Below are 27,987 nucleotides of genomic sequence, written 5' to 3' on the forward strand. Positions count from 1 at the left end.
AGACACCAGCAGGGTAATGAGCTACAGGTGCCACCATCTGGGTTTCTTTCTCCGCGCGTAGCTTTCTATTTGCTTTCTCCAACAAACTGTTTCACTTTGGTGCTCATAAATTCCCCGCTGAAAGAAGACACTGTGCGGTGCAAGTTAGTCAAAGTTGAGGAACGGTGCGATGTCACGTTGTCTTCCACTTAGAGCCAGCGGTGCTGTTAACGTTCTGCTGTCCTGGATTGATGGCAGGGAAAGTCAGAAACCGTCCATCTGCTGAGGTAAATCTCAGATTACATTGTAAAACATCAGCTGGAAAAGGAAAAAAAAATCAGAGATCACTGAAATTTACAGGAGTCTGTTTTAGAAGGTCTTTTCTCTGATCCAGCGGGTTGTTGAGAGTAAAAAACGGGTTTTCTTTACACCAAAGATCTTTGTTGCATAATTGTGTTCGCTATGTATGATTCATGTCTTCAATCAAGACATGAATGTGAAACCCAGCAAATAAATAAAAATAAAATACAAAAACTAAACTAAATAAAAATGCTTGATGAGACGTTCTAAGGGTTACATTTGAAGATTGCAAATTTTTCTACACTAAATTTCTTTGTCGCTTTATTTATGACATTATTGACACTTTTTTCCTACAAGTAATATTACACATTTTCCTGATTTGACACTGTAGTAAAGGGTTATTTCTCCATTGGTTTGGCATTTTGAGCTTAATTACATCAATAAAATCTGTAATTCTGAAAATCTAACCTGGATTATATGTTTTTGATTAAAAATAGACATTTTAAGTCGCAGTTTGCGATTAGTATTCCTCTTTACTTCGCAAAATAAAAAAAAATTAAAAACACAAGAATTTCAGTGCTAAACCAAACCTAGTACAACAACCACATCCAGCTTTAAGCCCAAAAGTGAAAAGATCTAGAGACCAATAAAACTGTGAAATGTCCCTTTTTCCACGTCTGTTCCATCTGTTTGTAACTCAAAAACACAAAATGATCCGAGGACTGGGTGCAAACTCAAGTTGTGACGTTCCAAATCAAAAATAAAGATCATCTAAACCAGGGTCGCTCAAACGTTTTGAGACCAAGATCTACTTTTTCTCTCACTAGCCGGCTGAGATCTACCTCATGACACAAAGACATAAAAATTGTAAATTAAACTCTATTGACTCACTTTATATGTGAATATACATCAGTTATAGCAGAAATAATAAAGTGATAGAAAACCTAACGCAGTTTCTTCCTCAGTGAGATTCTGACACTGGGAGGAGGTTACTGGTTTCTCAGTCAGAAGCTCAGATCTGAACTTTGGTTTGATGACGTCAATATGAGAAGCTACAGACTGATAGGAGGAACCAAAGAGCTCTGTAAAGGTAAAGGCAAATCTTCTGAAGTTGGGATATAATTAATTTAATTTCACATTATTATCGCGGTAGAAGTCATTTGTTTGTTATTTAATGAAATATATTTGTCCCATTTGATGTTTGTTGTGACGTATACTCAAACAAACGAGGTAATTAGTCCAAGTTTGTCGTTTATTGAACGTTCAGAAACTACAGCGGCTGTAATGCGCCACCGCAAAGGTAAACAAAGGTGAAATAACCCGAACAGGTGATCAATTCAAAACCACTCGTACCTTTTTACTCTCTCTCTCTCGTTAAGCACACCCGTTGCCGTGGCAACCGCCTGCGCCCCGCAAGCCCAGCAGAGATTATGTTAAAAACATAACATTCAGTCCGTTACGATATCAGGTTTCCAGGCTTGATATTTATTTTGCGATTATTAACGGTGGTTGATTAGCTAATTTAAACTCTTGCTCTGCGGGTCAATCGGTCTTTGAGTCGCCTTTTTTTTTTGTTAATGGAACCAAAAGGTGCACTGAATTGCGCAACACCTTGTTGAACATTAATTACTGAGATTATTAATTTTAACATGTTTTATTGATTTTATTATTCTTTAATGAAGCTACAAACAGTTAGGATCTTAGTGTATAGTTTGATAAGCCTGTCAGAAGAGGAGGTGCTGGTCTCAACCGGCAGCATTCAGTTTGTCACCTTACTGCCGAGATCGACTCAAAACCTTCCTGCGATCGACGTATTGAGCAGCCCTGATCTAACCGAATTTTTAAAATCCCTTCGTTGTTTCCATTTTTATCTTTTACAAAGTGAATTCAAATCTAACCTGAAGTCTCGAAACTCAAAACTTTTATGACATCAATATTTCCATTTTCAGCCTTTTAAAAAACACTACAACGTCACCCTGTAAGCCACAAAAGCTCTGCATCACCTATGACCCTTGACCTCTCAGTCCCACCTTCTTCCCTGAGCATCCTAAAGCTGGACAGGTTGGATTTAGGGGATTCCCTGGATCAACAACCTTCAGGTCCTTCCTTGTTACTCTGACAACAATCTGTGCGTGTTCTTCAGCCTTTTTCCTTTTAAAGCGACGCGCTTTAAAGTCCAGATAGTGCCGCTGCCATAAATATGTCATAAAACAAACTATTTGGCACAAAATATGTCAATTTTTTTGAGAGCTTTATGCATCGTGTTGATGATCTGGGGAGCGACTGCTGCCCACCCACAGAGGCCTTTTCATTGTCTCTTGTCTGGTGGCTGGATCTCAGCAGCGTCCCTTCCCCCAGACACCCCCATGTAAACAGCCTCCCTGCAGCCAACAGAGTCGCCCTCGCCGACAAAGTCGTTCACTTCTAAAGAATGAAAAATGTAGGTTAAAAGAGATCCCTTCGCCTTCATCGACGCTGGACAAACAGCGTTGAGTTATTGGGAGGATTATGAATAAGTTTTGGGGTATTTTTTCTTCTCCTTCTTCTTCAGTGGAAAAAGCGATATGTGGCCAAGACGGAGTCATCATCAGAGGTCCCTAAAATAGCAGAGCAGTCTGAGAATGGAGCGCGGAAAGGTGGACCGCGCCGGTTGGTGTGCTACGGTTAAGCCGCCTCTGCCCTCAAAATATTCAGTGATTCATCCCGCTGAAATCCGGACTCGTCTTTGGTGGATAAAGCCGGTCCGGGTTCTGAGAGACGCTGCGGCTTTGCGAGTCGTTGAGGCATTAACTGTTTTCTTTTAATAAACGGCCTTTTGTGAGATGTTGAATGTAAATGTTTTCACTGAGGCGTGCTGCGTGTGAGTGTGTTTACTTTGGCCGTAGTGGCTAGCATGCTACTTTTTTTTTGTTGTTGTTTACAAGTATTATTGGCTCTTCACTCCCACACTTCAGCTGCCATTTACTTATTCCTCATCCCGCTCATTGTGTTTTGTGCACATCAATAATTCGTCTGCAGGACATGTGTCCTGAACATCTGTAGGGAATACAGATGTTCAGATGTGCACCCACATTTGCTAATGACAAATTGAATCAGAGATGCAAATAGAGAGACGAACTCTGGGAGGGCTGTTTTACTCATTTATTCAGCTCAAATCTCCACAGACAGTTCTGCACGGTTCCCATGGCTGGGTTGCAGCAGATCAATGGGCGGTTCCTGCCAGCCCCCTTTATTTTATTTTGGACCAGGGGCTCATGGGAAAGTTATTTCCAGACCTTTTTCCTGTCGCCCTCAGTAAACAGAGGCAGTAGTTTGTCAACAGGTGCAATATGTGACTTGCAGAATTTTTAAAATAGCTTTGTTTTTACCCTTGAGCTTAATATAGCCATCTGTTTGTTTGGGTTTTCGTTGGTGCGTGTAGCAGCGGTTCTGAAGTTTTCTCAATGAAAAAAAAAAAATTTCACATGTAGGGATTACAGGACTTGCATCAATCTTTCAATTTCAACATTTTTTTTCCATCAACAGTATAATAGGAGTGGCGTGCTGGCTGCACGGATTCAGAACATGTGTTTAGGCTTGTTCCCTTAGACCAGAATCTTGCATCTTAGCTTAAAGGTGCAGTATTATGTGTTTTCCAAGCACATTGCGCCATTTTACAGCATAATCAAGTAACTATGTTACCTTCGGTTGGTCTACAGGATGCTGAGGTGGCGAGGGGGTTGAGCACGGGCCACATGTGGAGGCCTTAGTCCTCGATGCGGCCGTCGCAGGTTCGATTCCCGGCCTGGCGACCTTTGCCGCAGGTCTTCCCCTTCTCTCATTACCCTATTTCCTGTCAATTCACTATCAAATAAAAGCCACTAGAGCCAATAAAACCTTAAAAAAAAACATTTTTAAAAAGAAATTCTACTTCCTGATTTAGTGCCTTGAAATTGGATCTCTTTCTCTTTTTTAAAAAAAGGTTTTGTTGGCTCTAGAGGTCTTTATTTGATAGTTAATTGACAGGAAAGTGGGTAATGAGAGAAGGGCTTTCCCTTCTCTCATTACCCACTTCGCCAGGTCGCCAGGCCGGGAATCGAACCGGCGACGGCCACGTCGAGGACTAAGGCCTCCCATATATGGGCTGTGCTTAACTCCTGCACCACCACAGCACACCCCGGGTCTCTGTCTTTTTAAAAGTAACTCCTAATCTTATGGTACGTTCACACCAAGTGCATCTGATGTTTCAAGTGCGACGTGTGTGCACCTTGAATGCAGACGCTTGACATTTTGCTCTACACTGAGCGTATCGCACGTCTGGTTTACATTCAAAGTCTATGTGGAGGCGCGTGAGACGTGTCAAAATCACTCTAGCCTTTGTTTTCTGTTGCCGGCCTATTTGTTGGACGCGTCGGACTCCCTTGATGAGAATCGTGCCACACTAGGCGCGCGAAATGGGCCTACAAATAGATTTTGAATGTAAACCAGATGTGTCTGACGCGCAAAACACGTTTTGTGTGAACGCACCACTAAACTCCGCCTTCGGGAAGTTATCACAACATGGCTTCTTTATTAACCCCATAACAAAGTTTTTACCAGTGTTGCACTGAGAAGTAGCTTGAATAATGAGCTTGGCAGATTCCCAGTTCCACCAGGTGTTTGCTAATTGCTCCTGGCTAGTCTGAAGGAGCTCTACTCTTACACTATGGGTAAGCCCGTGTGTTTTTCATGAAACAACATAACATTGCTTTAAATGTAACGTATTTTATCCGGCAACCCTTTCGGCAGATAATCTAATGTCATGAATGTCTTTGGCACTTTTTAAACATTGGCGCTTCTATAGATATAGACAGTACAGAATGCAGTAGCAGTCATGATGAATGTCGCTTTGCCATTGTGCAAAATGTATTCAACGCCACTATCACACCATGTATCATCCAGGTATTTTATCAATACCTCTAAGGCCATATCAGTAAAAGATAGCATGACGTAGCGCCTTCTTCTGAAATTATGTGAAAAAAATCCCCCCACCAGTTTCTTACATAACATTTTTTAAGCCAACAAAACAATCAGAATGCCAAGCCTCCATAAAAATGTGAGCCGACGGGATAAACATATAAGGAAGATGCGGTCTGAATAAACAGCATGTTGACTTCTGCGATAAGCAGGAAATGCACTAATGCGTTTGTCTGAGAGAAACACGAGGGTGGGCTTGTCGAGCGGGGAGAAGGAACGAGTGAGGGGCTGAAGCGACGGAGAGAGAGCTGCGTCTTTGGGAGCAGGACGACCCATGTGACTCGGCCGGCCCCTCTTTGTGTTTCCCACACAGTCTGACATGACCGGAGCTATATCCACACCATCACATTCACAAGGACCACTGTCTGCGAACTTCCCTCCTGCTTATGATTCATGCCCCCGTGAACAAGGGCACCATGTTTGCTTATGCTGCTGCCGGCCGCACATGATATCCACCATGAAGGCTGCTCAAGCTGATTGGTCAGCCTCTTCTTTTATCCCCCATTCGCAGTCAAAGAGACCCCCAACCTTCTCAAATTGATGAAGACACTTTAATTCTCTTTAGGTCCTCCACACTTGGGGGGCAGAAAATTGCTTTCCATCAGACATGAATGTTAGTTTTGTTACACTGCTCTATAGATGCTCTCTATAGACTGTACTGCATATGAGACACAGTGGGAATGATCAAATAACATGGTCTTGTTATGAAAAGACCACTACTTTATTTATATCTTGTTACCATGATGTGGAAATTCAACGATCATAATGAGAGCTGCTTTCTTAACAAGCTGACGCACGTTGACGATGGCGCCGTGGTTAGCAATGCGGCTAGCTAGGACTTGGGTTTATCTTTTAAATTTGGCTTGTTTTTAAGATGTTATCAGACTGAACCCTTATTATCGTTATTAGTAGAAGTAGTAGTTTATGGTACATTCATTGACTAAAGAATGAAGCAATCAGAGTGACAAAAATGGAAACAAACTGGGTGCACTGAAAGGTCATGTGACTTTACTGCAACCATTGAGACAGGGTATTTTTATCATTTTTATCTGGGATTTGAGAAATGAATCTTTGTCTGATGAAAATGAACAGTAGAGGTGCTTTCAGGGCTATATAACTGAAGTCTAAAAGTATTGAAACCAATAGTCTAAGATAATCCCACTCTGTACATTTTGATTCCAATCAAATACTTAAAAATGCATCATAATCCACCTGCTCCTCCAAAATGAAGCAGAATAAATAAATATCACAAGCAACTGGTTGATATTGTGGAATGCAGGCCAACATGGCAGACCACGAAAATTCGACAGCATTAGCTTAAATACTGTGTTCAGAAACACAAACTGTAACCACAACTGATATAAACACAAATGATGTAAATACCCAGATCCGATAACTAGGAAGAGATTTCTTCTGCTTAGATATTTAAATGTTTAGAGTAAATGAGCCATTTAATTGCAGTAAACTACTTTGTTTTCCATGAAGATATGCAAGTTATTTATTTGAACTTTGAACTCAAAAGTGCCTAATTGTGTGAACAAGCCTTTAGGATTAAATACTTCATGTCCCTCCTGCTGCCATTCCCGTTTAGTGTCGTCACCGTGGTAATGCCAGGCTTACATGGAATCTTGGCTGCGTCGCCTCCCTCTAGTCCTGCGCTCCCCCAGGAACTCTCGAGAACAGGGACCCAGCTTGTTTCCCATCTGCAAGGAACACAAACAGATTCAGACAAAATATGTTGAGCGACGCAGCCAGAAAGGACCATCACTTAACGTCACTGCTCAACAACAACTGCTGTGACTACAGCTGGCTGTCCAGCAGGCGGGCCTGTGGTCACTATCCCAGAATTTTACAGGGGCTTTCCCTGCGATCCGGGGACCTATTTTCGTCCGCTCTCCTCTAAACGGCACACTAGCTGTCCCCGTGGGAGACCCCTTCGTCTTGGCAAAAGCCCAGAGCCATTTTAAGGTTCTTCTTCCTCCTCCTTTTCTTTTTTTATTTAAGTCTTCACTGGCTGTCGAATCTTTAACAAGATAATTGGATGAGTGCAGAATTTCTCCAGCCAAATAAACAAACAGAGCAGTAGGTTACTTGGAGCTGTTGAACGTTATATTGAGTTTAGAAGCATGATACTCGCCGACTGTGATTTGTGGGTCCCCACCCTCTTGGCCCCTTGACACATTCACTGTCTGAAGAATGAAAATATGGGATTTCCCATAGATTCTTTGTTAGCTATGTTAGCAGCCAACCAAATTTAGGAATCATAATCTTATTCACTCTAAAGTGGCTGTTTATTTTTTTTTATCTTGTTTTTTTTTAATTTTGTGCATGAACTGCCTTAATCAGGATTTTAGTCTATTCCACTATACCACTGAATTTTATGTGACCATCCAACACAAATTAGTGCAAAATTGTGAAGGGGGGGGAAAAAAAGAATACTCAGTTTTCATTTTATTTTTTTATTGTTTTTGTTACCCCATTCATGTGGTTACCCATGCATAAAATTCAATGCAAGCAAATGTCTTCACCTAATTGACAAATGAAGTCCATCTCTGAGTAATTAAATCCAGATGTTTTTGTGAAGCCTTCAGAACAGACCTGCACTGGATAAAAAGGCCCTGGCACTTTTGGCCAATGTGTCCCATCATTGTTATTTCAATGACATGAATTCAGATGACACACGAATGCTGTTTCAAAAGTTGAAATAAAGCACAGAAGGCTAAAGAGAGTAACCATGTTCAAAAATTGATATGCTCTTGCCCTACTCTGGACTCCCATCTTGGGAGAGGTGGACATAGTATCACAATTATAGCCTGGTTAAAATTGTTTTTTAAAAAAGTCTCTTCTTCTACATTTTGCTTCGTAGGCTACAGAGGGTCTGGGCACTCAGCTACTGAGAAACAATTGCTTCCTGGAGGCGTGGACTCTGTGGTTGAAATTTTAAACTTTACCCAATCTGGAACGTATATCCGTGACATATGCAATCCCCCAGTTTGACACTGTGAGGCTTACTGGAAATAGCCTGCGCTTAAAACAACCATCCTCCACTGCTAGTAGAGAAATGCCGATCCAAATGAGATGGCTGTTAATCTTAATTTAATATTTGGAAGCATGGCCGACATGGACTGAACGGCTTCGTCCACTTCCTCCGCTGCCGTTGCTAAACAACCGGCTCAAACTTGTTGTGTGATGAGCTCTGGATCTTACACTGTGACATATATCCGAATTAAAGTCTCTATATAACAATATATATATAACAATTTGTAAAAGACATCATAACACGATGTCACAGAGATCTGCAAATCTGTGAATCAGTGCCTGACCACAGGCCAGACCGCAGTTTCGCTTCCAGTCGACCCCTCCTGATATTTATTTTCTTACAACCACACACAGAGAGAAACGGACTCACAGCTAGGGAACACAATGAGGATAAGGCAGAAGGAAGAGTTGAAGTCGGAGTGAAAGTCCAAGGCAGTGGCTAAGGAGCAGAGCCAGAACGAGAAGACATGAAATCATGCAGCTCCCAGGTTCAGGAGGGATGCCAGCAGAGCTAATTGGAAGTATTTTTAGTATAGGAACAGAACGTGATTCTCCCCTCTGTCTTTGGGCCCCTAGGGGGTCTGGTGATGGGAGTGGGACACAGTATACTATGTTCCCAAGCCCAGGATCCGGGGCAGGAAACCTCCCCTGCGTTTCTTGGCGATTCCTGCCACACAGTGAGTGTGTCTGGAATTGGCGTTCCTTGGAACCACAAGCCACCCCCATGGTCCCCAGACCTAGACACCACAGCCTGTCTCCTCTTCGCTATTGAGCAGCTGACCTTTGCTGATAGTAAGAGAAATAAATACAGATGAACCCAAGAGCAAGACAGGAAAACAAAGAAAGTTCAATGGGAGAATTTACTGAGTAATAACTACTTGTTGTTGGCTAAGCTAATGTGGTATGACGAGTCAAGGGCAGCATTATTATTATTGCATTGCCTTAAAGGAAAAGAAAGACAGTGACTGGGAAACCACAAACTTCAACGTAGACCAATACAAATCCATGCATTGTCAAGTGTAATGAAAATTTGACTATGTGTCTCCAATCCAAAAAGTGGAGCATCCACATCAATTTATGCTCTTCTAATCTGATATCCATAAATAAAATTCAGTACAAGAACAAGCACAGCAGGACACTTTAAGGGGAAGGTCTTATCTCAGAGCTACATTCAACCTATGACTCCTAAATTGAAGAATATGGCAAACCTACCAATACATGTCCATCCAACTAATTTGACAAACAAGAGGCCCCTGAAGGAGTCTTAGATGTCCACAGTTCAGACGGAAGAATCATATTTAGGAGACAACAGCAAATGAACATTTAGATTTGGTCTTTATGAAAGCATGACAAGAGGGTGGTCTGTTCAAATAAGGTCAAAAATTGACCTTTTTGGTCTACATGCCAAACCATTTGTGTTGCAGAACAATAGCAATCGCATCAGATGTGTTTGAATGGTCCAGTGAAAAAATCCAAATTGCAAGGGTGTGAATACTTCAAGAAAACATTGTATTACCTTTGAAAATAACATTTTAAACTAAACATATGTTACATTATGTCCACATTTCTGTTTCCAAAATTGTTTTTTTTATTGGTCTGATGTAATATTCTAATTCTAAATGTCATGTTTTCATTAACTGTAGGAGGAAAATCATCACAATCATTACAAAGGGTTTCAAACATCAGTCTGCGTAATTAATCTGTATAATGTGTTTCCCTTAGTGATAAAGTTCCTGAAAAAAATGGGCTCATCAGCAATCGCCTAATTTATTGAATGGGGTCTGTGTTGTCTCTTAAAAAATAATAACGGGATTGATGTGATTTCTGCTCATACTGAGAATATTATGGACGGATTCGTCAGCTGAACAGGAGTCATTCAGTGTACAGCATTGACAAAGATGGAAAGTGTTTTTACTTTCCTAGGCTGACAGCAGCAGCTTCAAAGCTAAATCACCATCAGACTGTAGGCGAGAGTCGGCCCAGTTGGACATCAACTCAGCTCTCAAATAACTACGTCATGACTGTAACTCAGCAGAGGCAGCGTGTTGTAAGAAAGCCCAGATAAAACATGCACCACGCTGCTTTTGATCCAATCTTCTTCGGAGAGTTATTACTTATGTACAGAGGGAAAAGAGGTCAGATTGACAGTCTACAATAAGCCTGGAAAATTGAGAAACAACCCAAAAAGAGACAGCAGAAAGCAGAGGTCTAGCTAAAAGACTCAAGAGAATCTTTGAGGGGCAAAGAAGAGATTAAAGCGGACAGCTCTGGACAGCGCCGCAGAGCGTGTGCGCTGTAATTGAATTTCATGCTCGCTGCCTTCTTCTGAAGTCGTGTAGCAAAGCGATCATTTGAGAAGAAAGTTATTAGTGAAGCCCTCGGCTGTAAGCTGGGCACCGTGTCGTAGGAAGTGTGGGATTATGGAGGCAGCAGGGTTCGGGTGTGCTTTGTCAAAACACAAATGTCGCGCGATCGTTTTTCAATAACGGGACAGAAACTCTGTTAAATCCCTGAGAAAAATAAACATGCACACACAATGAACTGTATACAGTCGAGACAGACGGTCACAGATTTAGTCGAAGCAATACTAACTTAGTTTCCACCGAAATATAACAAAGTACTGTATCAAACTTTATTGCATTGCTAATTTTTTAGGTATACTATAAAGGTGCATTCGCACCAGCTCTGTTTAATCTGGTACGTTTGCCTAGAAAGTCCAGTTTGTTTGGTTAAGAGTGAATGTACAATTGGCCTGATGTGGACCAAAAGAAGCAAACTCGAAATTTTCCACCTACAAACCTTGGTCTTGGTTCGGTTGAAGCGAACTCTGGCGTGGTTCGAATAGGTATGTGGATGCAAGTGGACCAAAAGCAGGAAGCAGACTATAGCGTAGGGCATTCTGGGAAATTATAACCAAAGCAAAGGCGCAAGTCTGGTGATTGTGGGAGAAAAGGCTCATGGTCTTTTGCCAAAGACGAAAGAGAAATCCTACAACCGCTAAAAATCCTTATTCTGTTTTTTTAGACTCTGGTCTACAAAGTGCTGTAGACCAGTGTTGGACATTTACTGTTGAACACAAAAAACAGGACATAATTAGTGGTATCTATCCATCTCTCTATCAATCTATCTATCTATCTGAACTGACCTATGCACACATCAACATTTTCTTGCAGAAATTTGATGTGTTCTGATAAGAAGCAAGCAATTTGTGAACAAAGCATAATAAATCAAGCCTCTTGTTTGTGATGGTTTATTTTTTGCTATAAAATTACACGATTCTCATGAGGCAAAGAGAAAGAGAAAACAAACATTTAAACAGCACATTAATCAAAGACAGAACAGTTTCTTTTTACTTCCAATGTCCCAGAACCTACAGCAGATCAAGCTGCTCCATGACAGATTACATAAAATAATGTTAATAAAGAAGGAGCACACCTTCTAATTCAATGGGTTTTCTTTATTTTCATGACTATTTATGAGGCAAGAAATCCCACTTATTAACCTAACAGGGCAGGTTGACCTATGAAGTGAAAACCATTTCAGGTGACGACCTCTTGAAGCTCATCAAGAAAATGCAGAGTGTGTGCAAAGCAGTAATCACAGCAAAATGTTGCTACTTTGAAGAAACTAGAATATAAGGGGTATTTTCAGTTGTTTTACCCTTTTTAGTTTAGTGCATATTTCCACATGTGTTATTTATAGTTTTGATGCCTTCAGTGTTAATCTACAATGTCAATAGTCATGAAAATAAAGGAAACTCATTGAATTAAAAGGTGTGTCCAAACTTTTGGTCTGTACTATATATATATATATATATATATATATATAATTATTAACAAATACCAACAAAAGCAATTGCAAAATGGCAAAGTTACAGGTTTATAATAATAAAAAATATATATATAAAAACAATAAAGACGAGAACAAACAGACTAAGAAATAGTTCCTACTGTTGTTGCTCTGAACAAATTCATCCAAACTCCAATCATCTTTTTTTTTTCCTTTAACATTTTGGTCATTTCTGTTTATATTTATTGAAATATATTTATTTATTTGCACTGCCTTTGAGAGATGTTTTAAATTCCGTTGAGCTTTCTTTTAAAATGACAATAAAGCTATTCTGATTTTGATCGTTCGTGCAGAGCCCAGAAAATGACATTTTCATTACCAGTGGACAACTAGTCACAACTTGCATGGGATGAATTAACCCTGTAGTCGAGTCCTTTTAGTTCATTTAGTTTCTCTTTTACAAAAATGAAGCAATCAGAAAAAAAAATATGCATAAAGTATCATATTAATTGTAACATTACTCGTACCACTGTTTGAGAACCTTAGCACTATAACATTTAAGCAGAAGAGTGTGGTACACTGCAGGAATTTATTTTCCTGCTTCTTTAAAAGGCAGATTTTTTCACTTCAGTAATCAGAGATTTCATCCCTAATCCGCTGACTTAGTCCAGCTCCTCCTGCACTTTGATGCTTACTTACATTTCAGGTACTCACGGCTGTGAATAAAAACCTGCGGGTCACACTCATTTCTAATTAGCGGCCAATTAGAAAGCTGAGGTTTCAGCGTGAAGTGCCAGTGTTTGTTTCCCACTGGGGAGAGCGCGGCACAGAGCTGACCCTGTGACAGTCTCCATGGTTATGAAGCGGATCGCTGCTTACCGACCCTGTGAACACACACGGCCTTCACATGACACACACACACACACACACACACACACACACACACACACACACACAAAAAGTCCTTAATGTAGCATAATATGCCCACTGGCTTCAAGAAGGAATCCAACTGAAAAACGTAGATTCAACAGAATTTTATGATGTTTTTCTGTCCATAATTTGATTATTTCACATGGAAGCTGAATCAGACTACCACATATTGTCACTATCAGTTAAGTACTTTTTCTTTTCAGCGACTTGTACCAATTTGTATCTGCAGCTTTACACACGATTTCAAGCTACATCATGGGACCTAATGCCACATTGTCATCCAAAATGAAATTGTTAAAAATAAAAAAAAAAATCAAATATATAGTCATGAACAAAGTGAAATATGTTAAGCCTTTATTTCTTATATACGGAAAACCTCAAATTCAGTGTTGGTGAAATTTTGAGGAGAAAAAAAAATTTACACGGCCATACTCAGGCATAGTCATAGACAGTTCAGTTAAAGGAAAATGTGTGCGAGATAAAGGTGTTCCAACAACAAGGTACCAAAAGCTGGTTCTGAATGGCCAGAAAACTCGTCTGACTTGAATCTGACAGAGAAACTATGGCGTGTTGTCAAGAGGAAGATGACGCTCCAGACCCAAAAATCAAAGCAACCTTTAGCCCTGAGCAGAGCCACAGGTTGATCATCTCTTTGCCACACCACATTGTTGTAGCAGATCACGCATAAAGAGCCCCAACAAGAAACAATTTACTACCTAGGGTTATAATTAATAAAAAAACAGACTGTTTTGTTTTATTTCCTAAAAGAGAATTGCTGTCTACTTTTACACTTTCAGACCATAAAAAGCAAATTTTTTTTCTGAACTACCGGCTTCATTTTTTGAAGTGTAAGATGGTAATTTATCATTTGCAGTGAAGGAGCTTTGGTCTCTTTTTAAAACATTTATTTTCCTCTCGAACAGGAAAATTACCTTCTCTCAACCTAAATATCATCACCACATTTCATCACTACTCCCTTCCTTTCTTCTCTCTTGTCTCCCTCCCCTTTCAAAGCGAGACTCCTGCCACCTCAACCTCAGAGGCTTCATCTGGGCCTCAAAAACTGCTGGCATTTACTTTGCTTGTCTTGGAAAAATAACATGAATCACCCTAAAGAAAAGAAATGTGAAAGCGATAAGGCGTTACAGTAGACGCGTCCGAATATGCTTTCTATACCGTAAGATTTTGTAGGACAAGGAATGCTGTTGCAGATTTCTTCCGTTGTTGCTTTTTTGTGACGAATGTTTGAAATAACCCGAGTAGATATAAAATGTGGCAAATTGCCTCCTCAACCAAATTTGTGTCACCGTTGGTAGTCTTTAATGGTGGAAGACCATTTTATTTAAGATCTTGCCACAAAATCTTAATCAGATTTTCCCAAAAATATTTTTTGTTGGATTAATTTGGATCAATTTTCTTCTGCATAACCCGGCTTAGCATCACAAACTGATTAGTGGGCATTCTCCAATCAGATAGTAAAGTTTTTCTGGAGTGGCCAGCAGAGTGAAAGCAAGCAGATTTGCAAATCTTTCAAACTTGTCAATTAGACAAAACATAACCACCATATTAGTCCACTCACATCTCCACTCATTGCACAAGTGTATCGTTTCTACTCTGTCCAAAGCACTTTTATTTATAACGTTTATAACATACAGCAGGCTTCAATTTAGATGACATCATGTATTCAAAATTTATTTTGCACTTATCTGCAGCAGATTTCTCTAAACACTCAAAATGCTGAATTGTTCATCGGCATGAATAAATATAACAAAGAAAATCAGAGAGTTTGAACATTTTCTTGGATCTGTGAGCACATGCAGTAAACACTAAATGGCCAATGATTTAGAAACACTCAAACGCCTCATCTTTAACCTAAGACATTGGCTGTATTCGGTGTGCTTTTATGAAACTGTGAAAGTAAGCAGGCCGCATTGATCTGAAGCCTCGTGGGGAAAAAAAGAAGCTTTTGGCTGTCTGTTTTTAGTGTTTTAAAGACAAAGCGACATTTATTAAACAAGAGCTGCATCTTGCAAGTATCTGCAGCGCTCTCTGTGTCTGAAGAGGCCGGCACAAGCTCAGATCTCAAGACGTGCTGCTCGCTGGAAACAAACACACCCATCAATTCTTTACCTTCTGCAGATATACAGATATTCATAGCCTCCTGGAAAAATGGACACTTGGCAGAAAAAAAGGAAAAAATTCCACACATGGACCTCGTCTTGAAGTCGTGTCAGAGCGAGACGCACCTGCAGCATGTCACGTTCTGATGTTTGGGTGGAGGGAGGTGCTGCTGTGTGTCTCCAGTCTTCTACCGATTTGTCGATGAGAAGCTCTGTCATGTAATGCCGTGTTTTAGAAAAGCTGAGGATGTCGCTGTAGAGGATGGATGGAGGGTTTTGTAGTCCTTTGGTTGGCCAGCGCAAAGGCTGAGCAGAATACTGTCAATTGTGACTTAAGCTTGTAAACAGAGGCAGGGATCTTGGATGTTTTACACTCAAGAAATGCTTCTTAATAGTGTCGAGGAATGTTTCTGGTGTTGTCAAAGGTCCACCCCAGTGTTGGTTTCCACAAATTTCCCATTTGGCCCTTAATGAACTCATCATCATCATGATCATCATCATCAAACCTTACATTGTCCTGGCTAATCTGGTGATTCTGCTAATTCACCAGCCAACCTCCAGCCTGGGCCCTCCGTGAATTTATCTTGCAGAATCCCTCTGAGGATTTGTACACAATATTAGCGGGGGTTTTTTTGTTTTGTTTTTTACTTCTTACCATTCAGGGTAAGTTGAAGTACTACCCTTTCATAGGAGAAGAATAACCTTTAGCACGATTCTACCACCACCATTTTTAGTTTTCTTTTTAGTGTTAGTTCTTTGCCAGATGTAGTGTTTTTACATGAAGGCCAAAAAAAGTTCCACTTTGTTCTCATCTGACCAAAATATCCGCCTCCACACGTTTGTTGCGTAATCTTCAAAGATTCACACACAACATCATTCCATCTTGTGCAAAACCTCTACAGACACACTTCACTCACTTCAGGATGCTGGATGCTTGAAAATGAAAGTGGCACTTATGTCATCATTGAGTTGTGATTTAACAATTATCTGACCACTTTGGGCCCTGGGACAATTGTTATGTTATCCCCAAATGGTGAGGTGACCTTTCATTACAAATAAAAGACTTTGACATCACAGAAAAGTGTTGCATAGTCAAAATGTGGCAACACACAGAATTCTCACTCAATTCATTCTCACCCAATGAGGTTTTTGCTAGAATTGCCATGTAGGAACAAAAGCCTTCGAAATCTTTTCTTCACTGAATCTACAGAAAACCCCTGAGCATCGTTTTTCCACTTGCTCTTTTCAGAGCTTGTTCCACTAGATACTTTTAATACAGTCACACTTGCATGTAGTTTGCACAATAAAACGAGAAATGGGGTAGCACTTCTAGCACTAGAGCTACGTTATTTTCAGCTGAAAAATCAGCAGTTTTAAAGAATGAGGAGTAATCTCTTCCATACTGAGGTCTATGCATGTAAAAGAATGAAAAACTTTAACAATACGTGGCTTCTCTCCAAGTACTCTGGCTTCCCCCTGCAGTGCAAAAACATGGCTTTTAGGTTAATTGATTACTCTAAACTGCTCTCTTGGGCATTAATGTGTGTCTCTGCATGATTGATTGTTCTGTGTTGCCCTGTAATGATCCAGGGTGTGCCACACCTCACATCCAATAACCGCTGGAAACGGGCAACATCGCCCCTGCAAGGATAGGTGGTATAGACAACAATATGGGAGAACCCCCATTTTGATCAACCACGAATCACGTTTACTTTGCTATTATGGACCATGGTTCTATTCTGTACAACCCCAATGAGGTTTGTGGTTGTACAGTGGCAGAAAAAAAGCGAAAAGTTCAAGGGGTCCATGAACACATTATATGCAGGGCGCCGTAGCATTAGCAAGCCTCTCTCAAATCTCAAACATTATTAAAAATCACAGTCACAGTGTTGCTGTTGTGGGTTTAAGTCGAGGTCAGCCATCTGAGAGCGGAGCAACCCCAACATGAATGTTATGACTACAGGACTGTCTTCGCTGGGACGTCAGAGAGCAGTGTGGTAATAGCAGGGGGAGCTTCCATGAAGTTGCCAAGTCTGATTCCTGAGCTCACAACGGTGCTGGGTCCTAATTTGAGGCGATCTGCGCAGGCAGTAAGTGTGCCTGCTGCCACTCGCGATTACTATCACCCTGATGATGGCGCGTTGTGCAACAGCTTGGTTTGCTTGCTGGAGTCAAAGCATTTCAGAGGAGTACCAAAAGAAACACGCCTTTCATTTTGATGAAAAGATTGGATGAAAGCAGAAGCGGTCAGGGTGACAATTCATATTTGTAATGGATATCAGCAGTCATCATGAAAGAGAGGATCCCTCCTTCTCATAACCCCCCTGCTGTCATGCTTGGTATGCGCATTTAGTGGAGCGTCTGCTAAAGACTATGGCTGAAATAAAGCAGATGTTTACATTATGTCTGGGATTTCAAGGTTTTTCATTCCTTTCCATACATAAAGGCCGCATCTGAGCTCAACATGGAAGAGGTCACCGCACGTTCCTCCAAAACGCACCTTTTTCCAACAAAAAAAATTAGAATCAGAAGGAAAAAAAAAGGCTCCAGTAGTAAAAACGGTTGCACATTTCATTTTATTTTTATGAAAAATGTTATTCAAATCAATGTTTTCTCGTGGATAAGATTGATGCAGTGAGATTTCCATGTCTCTCCTGCTGCCAGCATTACCCGGACTACTGTTTGATTGCTAAGCACAAAACACGGTGTAAATTTTACTCCACAGGAATGCTGACATCATGGAGGCGTGTTATTATTAGCAATATCTGCTGCAAGTTACAATAACAGATCAATGATGTTCTACCTTGTCTTCCCATCTCTCACAGTTGGAGCGTTTCTTCGTCACACGTTTCTAGTGTTCGAGCAACGGGAGCAGACACACGCTAAAGAAAAACAAGAGTCCGGAGAAGAATGTTCTAGGCGCTGCTGTTGGATTATAATGTAAGTTGTTTGACATATATAACGCTGAGCTTTTTAGTCATTCTGTTTTACAGTTGCAGTTGTTTCAGTTACAATAACAAAACAGATAGCATAGATAAACCAGGGAGTAGCTTTAATATAACATTTACAATAAAGCTGGGACCAGGCGTGGATCTGTTTCCAATGTCAAAGTGCTTTTATAATCTCATACCTTAAACTTCCTCACATTTTGTCGCATTAAAACAACATTTTAAATGTATTGTATTCTGATTTTGTGTGTGTTAGGTGTGGGGATGCTTTCCTTTGGCAGGACAAAGTGAGACATTTTTGTAAAAGTGTAAAAAAAAAAAAGGGGGGGAGCATTGTACATATTTACACGTTTTGTTTTGATGCTAAAAATTTACTTTGGATACATTGGATTTCCACGGGTCATCTTCGAGAAGCTCCTGCAACCTGATCGCAGTCCATCTGTAATAAATTTAGTTGATTAAACGTGATTTTCAATGGAACACTGTTGTATACACAAGGTTTCACTGTTGGCAGTACATGTCAAACTAAGCAATCAAGTCAGAGTATTTGTTTGTGGAAAGCCCAAGATTATGTAAAATGAAAAATCTGGGGAAACATAGAAAAACTGGTTTTAGCTGCACTAAATGGCCTGTAAAAGCAATGTTGTCTCTAATAATTGGAAATGGAACAATGACCAGAGCCCTCCCTATTTCTGCCTTCACGACTAAAGTAAAGGTCAGGAAGGAAAGGTCAGAGAGGCAACCAAGAACCCAATGGTCACTAAGAAGGAGCTTTAGTACTTCACTGGTGGGAATTAAAAAATTGTCTCAAAGATCAAATATTGCTAAGGCTCTCCACCAATCAGACCTTTGTTTTATAATATAAAGATTGCAGCCAGTTTCAATACTGCAAAAACCCAGGTTAGCAATCGCCAGACAAGGAGAAGCAAGATTCTCTGGTCAGATGAAACAGCAAAAGTTTTTGCCCTGAATTTCAATCAATAGGCACCGGTCATGACCTGGCTTAACACCGTCCCTACGATTCAGGTGTGTTGGAGCTGGGATGCTTCCAAAAGCTGTCGGTCAGTGGCACTTGAGGATTGGAGTTGCAGACCTCTGTTTTAGAATTTGAGGCGATAGCAACCGAACGTGGCGATATTCTTTCAGAAAATGTAGCTCATAGTGCTTTAGAACTCCAAACTAAGATGACGCTTCATCTTCCAGTATGACAACGATCCAGAGAGTGACTGACTCACTCAGCTTGAGACTGTCTGAAGAGAAAAGTAAGAAACACACAAAAAACAGTGGGACCAAGTTTTTAGAGTCATACCCCTTTGAGACTGTGACTAAGGGTCCTTCAACAAAATATTAAGCTATGGGTGCTAAGACCTTTATATGTTTACAAAATCCCTTTTGTAGGTCTCGCACATAACCAAACGCGGGGGTATAAACACTTACTGGTGATACTGTAGCTCATCATTTTGTGCAGCTATACAATAAAAACGTGTTCAGCATAATATTTCACTTTAAATTAAGTAACTGTCTGAAAAGGAGAGCCTGAGGTAGCACTGCTGCACTGGATTGCCATTCACGCACACAGTGTCTTTTTTCAGCAGATGTATTGGAAATTGTGCGCTTCTCCAACTTGCATCGCTCCAAAGGGTGACACACAACAGAACAAAAGTGCAGTAAACACACAGTAGCCTCTGAGCTTGCGGACTGACAAACAGAGCCGATATTAATTGTCAACAGAAGTTTGCTGCGACGGGACAGTTGAAGGAAGCCGGGGAATGCGTGGAAATGCATGAATGGAAAGTGGCAGAGTGGATTCCGGGGAGGTCTGTGGCTGCTTTGCCACTGATGGGTATGGTGCGTTAAGTCTTGTCACACAAAGCGCAGCAGAAGTACACTCACTGTAAACTTTCCGGGAGTTTTTTTAAACACAAAGAGTGCCAGCCTACCCGACCAGAGCCGGGGCCAGGAGGCATAGACAAGACGTCCCTGTCCGCACACATTCCTGGGGCCGCGGCCACAATGGATGACATTATATGGTACCTTTGTATTTATATTACCTTATGTATTTAGATTACATGGCCTCTTTGTATTGAGCAAGATAAACACACAAGTCATCATTCTTGTTGCCAGCAAGGAGTCTGTCCTGATGCACAAAGGCTGCTGGGCCAAAGCGCTGTGATGTCAGAGGGGTTAGTGCAGGACAGGTAAAGTAGTAACAGACTTATCAGTTTTCAGCCATTCACTCACTAACAATCTATGCTGCTCTTCCTTCAGCGCTGTAAACAAATAGTGATGCAGATAAAGACTACGTACATTTCTGCTCAGTGTTTATATGCAGAGTAGTTAACAAAAGTGGCTTTTTTAGACTTGAGAGCTACTTCAGAAACTAATTATTATTAATCACATACATACACCAATGCTGTCAAACATATGAATACAACTATTGTAAAAAAAAAAACAAAAAAAAAAACTTTTATTTAACTGTTTGGAATTAAATCTCTCTCTCTCTCTCTACCTCAAGCATTAAGTTACTTCATGTCTTAGTAAATAAAATAAAATCTACGAATAAAATCATCTCCCATTATTATAACATTTACCTAAAGAAGAATTTTAATAATCCTAACCTAAAACCAGAAAACTTTTTTGTCTGAATTCTAAAATGGTGAAAATGAAAAAGTGATCTGTCATTTTATACAACTGATATTAATATCTAATCTCTAATCTCAGCTACAGGAACAACAAGTTTTCATTCATAAACCTTATGTTTAGTAACCTCACTGGATAGATACGGAACAACAGATTTAACAAGTCATGTAAATATAAAATGATCACTAATTTAGTCTAAATTAGTTTCTTTAAAGTTTCTTTATTCTATAGCTGAAGTTTGACAACCGTTTATTTACAGATTACCCGTATTAATCGATACAGAGCTTTCAAAATGTTAGACTTCCAAAACTACACATTTTACCATCATACCATTTCTGCGGGTTACAGTTTTTCTAATAAGATGACGTTAAATAATAAAGAGGGGTTATCCAGCAGACAAGGTTTATCCAAGGCATTGCTTTATCACTTTATCTCAGACACACTGCTTCAGTTTTGGAATAACCATTGCTAGTCTTAATCCTGTTAAGACTATTGCAGTTCGTTAAGTTTTACAGAGGGGACTGAAACTACTTCACATAAGCTTTACCAATGAGGAAATATTCTTCTTATCTGTTATACATTCAAATGGGGTCTTATGTAACATTTGGATCCAGATGGAGCAATCAAATCAAAAATCTTTCACATTTGCATAGCTGCACTGTATAAGCTGTTAAATGAAATTCTTTTGGACTGCAGCTCAACAGCCACTCATGTGTAAGCACTAAAATGTATTTTCTTCCAAAGCTAAGAAAAGTCATGAGTAAAATAAAAGTTTCCATAACTGTCAGTGATGTGAAATACTATGTACACCTTTGCTGCTTCAGTGGGATTTAAAAAGGAAGATAGCAGTGCCTGTGGGTTTTGCAAATCCCCCAATAGCTGATTAACCCATCATCATCAGTAGTGACCACTTCTATGCTAAAAAGATTAATCTGGTGTATTTCCACAAATTCCCTTGGAAATAAGACTATCAATGACCTGAAATAGGTAAATGTTGATACCTCTCAAACTGAAAAAAGTTATAAGACCATTTCCAAAGAAATGAAGTCCATCATTCATCAGAGAAAAAGATTATTCATGGTTAGAACAGTTCCCAATGGGAGACAGTGGCCAAATCATCCCAGTACTGATGTCCCAACCCATTCCCACTAAGGTCAGATAATGCATTGTTCCAACAAAACTCAAGAATTGCTGCAACAGTCTAAACACTGAAAGAGTACTGACTCTAAAACAAAAAGTCTATCTCTGCCACGATACATCGGAATAAACCACAATACACATTTCAAGTACAACATCTTTCAGACAGATGAGACCAGAGGAGAGACCTTCGAACATGATGCACAATGGCAAGCAAAATCCAACACAGAGTAACGGCACCAACACCTCAAACCAACTTTCAAGCTACAGGATCTGGGCAAAATACAAGTCGACTTGAATTGAAGTAATGTTATAAAGGAGAGATGATCGTTTCCACAATGATATATTGAGGTTATTGTTTGGAAAAGATGATTCTATAAGCTACTGAATGTTGGGGTTTGCTTGATCTTCCCACAAAATGCATTGACAGTCAGAAATGTTCCTTTTTCCCTGTTATATGAGGTATTGCTCTAGTAAGACCCTAACCAATAACTGTAGAAATGTTTCATGTTTTAGGGTATGTTGGGTTTTCTTTTAATTTTCACATAAGAGTCCACTTCAGGCACAGAGCAAACAGTCATGAGCCACAGAGTCATCAAACATTGAAGACCATTATAGCCTGTTAACGATCTGAACATATCCAACCTCAAAGCAATAGAATAAACTGTGCTATTGTACTATCCTGTGAGCTAAAAGATAAACCAGCCCATTAAGCAGTGTTGACCCTCTGCAAGGCTATGTGTGCTGTCTACAAAAAAGTCCTAATATTTATTCTGAGCAGTCCAGACAGTAGACCACCATATTAACTGGACAATGAATTTTATTAATGACAAGTTCCAGTTTCTGGTTAACAATTACCTTGAATAATTGCAGTCTCGCTAAGAAACCTTCATTTTTTTTCTTGTGTTTACTTCCTCAAACCCCCCCCCCCATAGCTCTTTAAATTGGGCCTCCGTGTTCCTGTGAGTTGGATGAGTTTTAGTCCAGTTCAGGAGAAGTCATGGTCACTCGCGATTTGTGCGTCTCAGTGGTTTTCATTGTGTGGCCTTCGGTTATCTTTTATTTGTGATGAGGAATGTTACAAGAATTATATTTTATTTCCTTCATTGTTTTTGTGGTACCATAAAAAATGTGAACTCTTACTCCTTTTGGTAGTAAATCCTCTTAAGATGGGCAGCGAGATGAGACCTGATTGTTGTCAGGCTGTGGAAAATCATGCAAATTACCTCACACAGCAGCAGAGGCCCGACACAGGCCCTTTAATTTCCCAGGACGTTTGTTTAGGTGCCTGCTTAAAACTGTCATCTAGGACAATTTGGGTTCTACTCTGCAAGTTGCTAGGCTTTGGGCAACGGAGAAACCAGAAACTCAAGTAGATCTTATGTTGCCAGACGCACCACATGCTGTTGGTTCTAACAAATTTGTTGAGTTGCAAGGTCCAGAAACTTGTACCTGATGATGGATTCATAGAAAGCATGTTTTTCATAACACTATGTCCATCTGGTGAACTGAAATGCATAAGCAGATTGGCTTCTCTGGAATATCTTATTGTTTCTTGGCACGTGAAAGCAGACGAGACACGGTCTAAGCCCCTTCTGCTGCTCGCTGGTTCAGTTAATTCCTGTTGTATGTGTGCGTAAGTGGGGTTTGGGACGTCTTCCACAGTTTCCCTGTGCAAACTGTTGATGATACGCCCAAGGCATCTTTATGTGAGTAATGTGGATAAATGCTATAAGCCTAAACAGTTTGAAGAAGGGGGAATATTAGGAGCCCAGCTGTGTCGGTAACAGTTCAATTGTGCTGTGCCGAATCCTTCTCATTTACCCTTTCCCTTCCACAAGTTTGAAGGGTGTTTTGAAGTCACATTACGCAAGCTTACTGTTCATAAAAATAGACACACTGAACTTTGCAGACAGGGTCATACGTCTACCTTAAGCTCAGTCAAACTGAGTGACTGTGACCACCAAATTTCAAGTGGATTTACGTTTGGACTTTGACCAGACCATTCTAAGACATGAATGTGTGCTGATCTAAACTATTACATTGTGGATTTGTGACTGCTGTCCCCCCTCAAGTTAAAATTTTGCTCAGTCTCATGGATTTTGCACACCAACAGACATTCCTCCAGTATTTCCTTGTACTCACCTCCATCTATTTTTTCTATGTGAAGATAGAGAGAGAGTACGTGACATAAAATGCCATGACATGTTTTAGTTTAACTTTTCAAAAAAATACATAGGCTTAGAGGTTTCGTTTAGGTGTCCCAGTGGTTTGGGAGCGAGAGGCAACATCTATGAACTACTCAACAGTTATTACACCACGACTTAGTGGTAAACTGAACATGTGTCATTACAGCAAATAAAAGTACCGCGTTAACCTCAGATATTAACTAAAGTTACCAGAAAGTGAGTTGTGGACTGACGAAGTAAACAAACAGAAAACATCATGGCTTAAGAAGATGAATACATCTTCTTAAGCCACAGGTGTCAAACTCCAGTCCTCAAGGGCCGGTGTCCTGCAGTTTTTAGATGTGCCACAGGTACAAAACACTGGAATGAAATGGCTTAATTACCTCCTCCTTGTGTAGATCAGTTCTCCACAGCCTTGCTAATGACCTAATTATTCTGTTCAGGTGTGGTGCAGCAGAGGCATATCTAAAAGGTGCAGGACTGCGGCCCTGGAGAACTGGAGCTTGACACCCCTCTCTTAAGCTATCTTCAAGATTCGCTACCGTTGTTAGTATGCCAAATTGATTACTTTATATGATGCTAGCTTATATGACAGATTTAGCTTAAATTAACAAAACCACATTTCTTACCGTTGTAAACAGCAATATTTAACTAGTGTTTGGTGCTTGCAGGCGGCAGACGTGACCGACAGTAAAATCAAACCGGTACAGATGGACTGAACAAATTCGAAAGGGGAGTTCACCCTCCACAGTCTCCAAAAGTTCTGAGCCTGTGTAGACCATCTCATTATTTTGAGATACTATCTCATTATAATGAAATGTTGTTTTTTTTAACAGCGCGGGCATCCATAGCAAACAAAACAATGTCGCAAAACATAACTTATTCTTCAGGGACAAACAAAAAGAGGAAGAATAGAAAAAATCCAAGATAAAGGTATGTTTGCATGTCTCTTGGTAGAAGATGCCAAACATTTATGCTAGCGTCCTTGTATTTGTGTGAAACTGGGTTTGAGTTGATTCTCGAGTTTTCTTTTGGCTTCTTAATGTTTGATAACAAAAATTTAAACTTCTCAATGTTTGACATTGTCTAGCAAACTTTTTTTACGTCAGGCTACAATAGAAGGTTCAGTTCCAACGCTATCAATGACATCAGCAGTGATGTCATCACTCTATGATATCACAAAGGAATCTCTCTCTTGACTGTAGCTCACAGACAGCGTTTTCTCAGACCTGTTCCACAGTTCTATCGCGACAGATCACTCTTCAGAGCACTTTCGAAATTAATCGAAACGAGCAGAATATTGATTCCAGATACTACGAGCCTTTCAGAGAAGCAAGGATTTACCAGAATATAGATATGAATCAACAGCAGAATACTTGTAAACATGAAGCTTTTCCAGCTGAGCTTTCATGGATTGAAATGATGGAGCAAAACATCCAAGTCGACTACGACGCCATCCTTGTTTTTGAAGACGACAGCGAGCCGGAAGATAAATCAGCAGAGATCCAGGGGGAACCAAGTCCTTCCGGCGACTTTGAGAGTCCAAGATTATTGGAAGTCGAGCAGAAAACAACTCCTTCTGCTGACTTTGAGATCACTCCCTTAGTGGAAAATGTGGAAGAGACTAGCCAACATGTCATCAATCTCACAAAGCAGGTAGACGATCTTAAAAAAGAACTGCAGAGTAAGATTTTTGAACTCCATCAGGAAAGAGACCAAAAGATAGCATGTCAGGCTGAAGTGAAATCACAGCAGCAGGAAATTCAAAAACTGCAAAAAATGTTGGAAAGAGAACGTCATCTGCAAGTGAAACGTGAAGATGGATCAAAGGTTTCTTGCTCTTCCAAAGTAACAGCAGACAAGAGTATTCTTCAACAGCTGGATCACTTCAAGAGGGAGGCAGAAAAATATGCCTCTCGCAATAAAGGTCTGATAGAAGTAATGGTTGAAGAATACAGAGTGAGACTTAAATATGAGGAGCAGCTCAAAAGTCACACTGAGCAAGCTTCTAAAATCATAGAACAAGAGGAAACAGTAAAATCTCTGCAGGGTCAGGTTGCAGACCTGAAAGTCAAGTTGAAACTTGCTCTGGAAAACAACCATCCGAGAGTCTCCACCCAACCAGAGGTCCCCCTGCAACCAGAGGTCCCCCTGCAACTGGAGCAGTCCAAGCAAAAGCAGACCTTGAATCAACGATTCAAGGTCTGCATGGCCAAGCAGGTTATGCATGACCTGGCTCGGATTTTATGCCAACCCAAACCTAGGTTGCAAACAGAAGAGTCTATGCAAAGCCAAACCTCCAATCAAACACGGAGGTTCGAGGAAAGACAGACCTCCAATCAAACAGGGAGGTCCGAGGAAAGACCAACCTCCAATCAAACAGGGAGGTCCGAGGAAAGACGGACCTCCAATCAAACAGGGAGGTCCGAGGAAAGACGGACCTCCAATCAAACAGGGAGGTCCGAGGAAAGACGGACCTTGAATCAATCAGAGAGGTATGAGGAAAGACCGACCTCCAATCAACCGGAGAGGTCCGAGGAAAGACCGACCTCCAATCAACCGGAGAGGTATGAGGAAAGACGGACCTCCAATCAAACAGGGAGGTCCGAGGAAAGACGGACCTCCAATCAAACAGGGAGGTATGAGGAAAGACGGACCTTGAATCAACCAGAGAGGTATGAGGAAAGACCGACCTCCAATCAACCGGAGAGGTATGAGGAAAGACGGACCTCCAATCAAACAGGGAGGTATGAGGAAAGACGGACCTCCAATCAAACAGGGAGGTCTGAGGAAAGACCGACCTCCAATCAAACATGGAGGTCCGAGGAAAGATGGACCTCCAATCAAACATGGAGTTCCATGCAACAAACCTCCACTGGTTGCATGGAGGGCCTTCATGTTGGCATTGGCATGAAGGCCAATCTGTGCCCGGCTCGGCCTTTACGCCGACCCACACCCAAGTGGCACTAACCGAGGTCACTATCCAAACCCAGGTTTTGCTAACACTGGGCATCATGGAACTTCGAGGCTTTACACATATTTGGGCAATAAAAACAGACGCAGGCCTCAACGCAAATACAATTCCCGACTCCAAAATCAATGGAGAAAACACAAGATCAGTTTCAGAGTTCAAAACAGCATAAGAAACCTTAATAAAACTTTCCTATACACATGTAATATTTCTCAAAAATTAATTGATTAATTGGTCTCTCTAAAAATCTCTCTATAAATATGAAACTAAGAATCTGTGAAAATTCCTCTGACTCTGCTGCTGTCCAGAAACAACCAATCAGAACCAAAAGACTAACTTTTGGTTCTGATTGGTTTCTAATGTGTTGAATGTGTCTCAGCACATTCAACACATTAGACTACTAATGCACTGCAGCTATGCAATTGGCAGAAATACAACCTAACATCATCATTATTTATAGAATGATTTAGAAAACAAAATGCTATACAGGTTTGTCAAAACTATTTAGACCCATATTAGAACTTTGCATTGATTTCCCTTCATTTTAGTAGCTGCGATTTTGCCTAACCAATACATTTTCCCTTACCTTAACATTAACTAAAACTTAATTCACATCTTACCTCTAAACCAGGGGTGCCCAAAGTGGGTCCTCAAGGGCCAGCATTCTGCACGTTTTAGTTCTCTCCCTGTCATTATTCTTCTTAGGCCTCCTATTGAGTCATCATTGAATCCAGTTGCGTTAAACCAGAGAGAGAACTAAAACATGCAGGATGCCGGCCCTCGAGAACCCACTTTGGGCACCGCTGCTGTAAAAGTTACCCCTGACCCAAAGCAATGAGTCCATCATATTAGGACCAGGCTTTGACAGACCTCCAATCAACCAGGGGTCTCCATGCATAGCCTGGCTTGGCCTTTGCGCCAACCCATACCCAGGTTGTGAACAGAGGAGT

General features: G+C 40.6%; 1 protein-coding gene and 1 long non-coding RNA gene across 6 annotated transcripts in view; one reads left to right on the forward strand and one right to left on the reverse strand.

The window, feature by feature from the left end:
- myocd (myocardin) overlaps nucleotides 1-27,987 on the forward strand; it is a 138,658-nt gene that overhangs the window by 35,287 nt on the left and 75,384 nt on the right. For all 4 annotated transcript variants that reach the window (XM_028029102.1, XM_028029103.1, XM_028029105.1 and 1 more), the window contains exon 3: nucleotides 17,978-18,092. The gene's annotated coding sequence lies outside the window, so the exon portion shown is untranslated. The remainder of the gene's footprint in view (nucleotides 1-17,977; nucleotides 18,093-27,987) is intronic.
- The window catches only part of LOC114151738 (uncharacterized), a 42,832-nt gene that overhangs the window by 6,520 nt on the left and 8,325 nt on the right, over nucleotides 1-27,987 (reverse strand). Inside the window, exon 3 of one of the 2 annotated variants that reach the window (XR_003596996.1) lies at nucleotides 6,895-6,977. This is a non-coding gene — a long non-coding RNA (uncharacterized LOC114151738). Of the gene's footprint in view, nucleotides 1-6,747; nucleotides 6,978-27,987 lie in introns of those variants that run through there. The other variant, XR_003596995.1, reaches the window with a different exon arrangement.

This window comes from Xiphophorus couchianus, chromosome 10, assembly GCF_001444195.1.
Source record: "Xiphophorus couchianus chromosome 10, X_couchianus-1.0, whole genome shotgun sequence".
Lineage (NCBI taxonomy): Eukaryota > Metazoa > Chordata > Actinopteri > Cyprinodontiformes > Poeciliidae > Xiphophorus > Xiphophorus couchianus.